Consider the following 2,973-nt stretch of genomic DNA (forward strand, 5'->3'; position numbering starts at 1 on the left):
AAGTTTTGCATCAGGTGGTTGGACTGTAATAGGGACCTTCAACCGCCGGGTTCTACGCACGGATCCAACCGGTTAATGTTATTGAAAATTATTATTTGAATATGTTATTGGTTGTTGACTTTCGTGACGTTGATTATGCGTAACACTTATTCTTATGTAATAGGTAAATATATATGCCTACTCTATCTCTAATAGTAGTAGTAACTTTAGGTACTAAGGGTTGCTATAGTTACCACTGTAGGGCGCACATAAGAGCTTGTAGAGCCCTAAAAATACTAAATTCTACCTTAGTAATTCTAAATTCTCGAAAAAATATTTCTATAAAAAATGTATTTGGAGACATTCATTTAGTTGCTAAAGGATCATAATATCTGTGGCCCTGTGGCGTAGCCATGCTATGGTGGTATGTTATATTTTGTTCTAGAGCGCTATATTTTTTTGTGTGAAATAATTTTATCTTTACCTCACAAAAATATAGCTAAACGTCGGAATATTTATATATACAACAATATTTAAATGTATACCGTATTTATCCTATTAAATCAATCGGTATGCAATAGTGTCATACAGGAAAAAGTGTAAATTCTCCCGCGTTAATTTTTTTAGCTATTTTCCTGTAATGAAAACTTCCTTATTAACAGAACCTTTTTTATAAAACGACAAAATCAAATTAGTTTTATCTTAACATCTATAGATGTAGAATGTAGTCTGACATTTAATATTTTTTAAGCTTTTGTTTTTAATATTTAGCATTTAACTGTAGATTGTAGGCATATGATAGGTACCTACTTACGCATGAACAAGTTACCTACCAAGTACCAAATAAAAATATTGGGAACGCAAAACCACTATTGCATGTAATACCAATGCATCAAGCTATATTTCTTACTTTTGTTTATAAACATTTAACTTATGTAACTACATAATATAGACCTAAAATTCGGTTTGGCTTGAAAGAAATAGAAAATTAAAATTGAATGCGTACAAATAATGGGTGTTGGGACTAATGTTAAAAATCAAGGTACACACAGCAAAAATTTAAACATTAATATGAAAGTTATCATTTAAATATTTATCATAATTTACATTTTATTATCTGTACAATGTATGTAATGTACAACGTAAGTATCATCATAATAATATGAGTATCACACATCTGCTAAAATTCTGGTATATTCCACCAATATGAACAGAACCAGACACCAGGGTATAATCTATAAACATAACGCATGTTGCGCTGGCTGTTTTTACGCCAAAAAGTTTTATGGCTCGATGATAAAAAAAACTAACCTGAGCCAACATAAACTTCGTTGCCTACATTTTTATTCCACGCACAATATTCCAAAAGCCCTTTACAGTTTGATATCTTATCACGATTTTAAATGCGTAAGATTTACGTGTATGATAATAACGCTTCCTTGTCCCAAATATTTATATATTTTAGCCATTATATATGTATTTGCAAATATTTATTGAATTTATTTTATATATGCATTAAAAAATTTTATACACGCGATGATTATACATATTTTATTATAAGATTAAGAACTGAACTAAATAAGGCGCACGCAACTATTTAAAATCAATCGCGATAGATTGAATTTTCTAATTTTTTTGCGGGATATACAGCCAACAGAAAAAACCTTTAAAAGTTTTTTTTCTAGTTTGTCCTTCCGTGAAACAGAGTATTGACACCGATTTAATGGATTATGATTGTATAATATGATACTTAGTATGAAAAAAAAAATATTCTCAGATACTTTTTTAATCAGGTAGGTACGCATTAGAATAATATATGGTATGGTATGTATGGTATATAGTATGGTATAAAATAGATTGTATATGGAATATCAAAAATGGAAACAAATGAATTTTATTGTTTTAATATGTTTATTTATTTGAAAGGAAGTGATTAAATGTCCAATTAATATTAAATTAAACTACGTCGTTTGAGTATTTTATTTTTCCACGGTAGAATTTTTAATATCAAAAGCATGTTTCGTGACACGGAAATATCACAAAGAGCTTGTATGTTTTTTTAGTTGTAAAATGCAATATGAGTACAATAGTAGGCGTATTAACTATAATTATAATTAATGTTATGTAAAAACAACGTTCCCATGACACGATCTGATACATAATTATCATATTATGATGAATTTATCGTTATTATTAACGTCCTCTTAACCGAAATCCTATACTTTTCGATCACCTTTTGTTAAACGTGAGGTTAGTCAGGAAGACCTTACTAATTTAGATGCAACAGTAATATTATCAATAAAAAATGCTGTAAAATTTATTTTAAGATAATTTAATTAAACCAGCTGCCTCGATAGATGTTGTTCTCAGGCTTTATGTTTTCTTAAATTAAAGGAAACAGTCATTTCTCTTTTGCCACAAGCCGTTAATTTGTGTCATTATTGATTCATCAAAAAAATGACATGATAGAGTTTCGTACTTTTATTAAGATTTAGGGAAGTGAACATTGAGTTTTACTGTGGTTTTACTCTACCAAAGAACTGTAAGTTGTAACTGTTAATTAACATATTAATATGTTTTCACTTATTTTTAAACCTGTATTTTGAATGCTAATATTCAAGTACTAGCTTTTCGCCCGCGGCTTCGCCCGCGTTTTCAAAGAAAAACCCGTATCCGTTCCCGTTCCCGTGGGATTTCCGGGATAAAACCTATCCTATGTGTTAATCCAAGTTACCCTCTATATGTGTGCTAAATTTCATTGTAATCGGTTCAGTAGTTTTTACGTGAAAGAGTAACAAACATCCATACATCCATACTTACAAACTTTCGCCTTTATAATATAATACCTAGTAGTAGGATATTATAAAAAAAAACTCATAAAAATCTCATGGTATGCCAAATCATGTTTTATAACATGAATATTTAAGCTTAATCTGACTCTGGGTGTTTGCTTAGAAACTGATCCACAAACCTCAACCTAGATTCCAAGCATTA

Source organism: Colias croceus, chromosome 9 (genome assembly GCF_905220415.1).
Source record: "Colias croceus chromosome 9, ilColCroc2.1".
Lineage (NCBI taxonomy): Eukaryota > Metazoa > Arthropoda > Insecta > Lepidoptera > Pieridae > Colias > Colias croceus.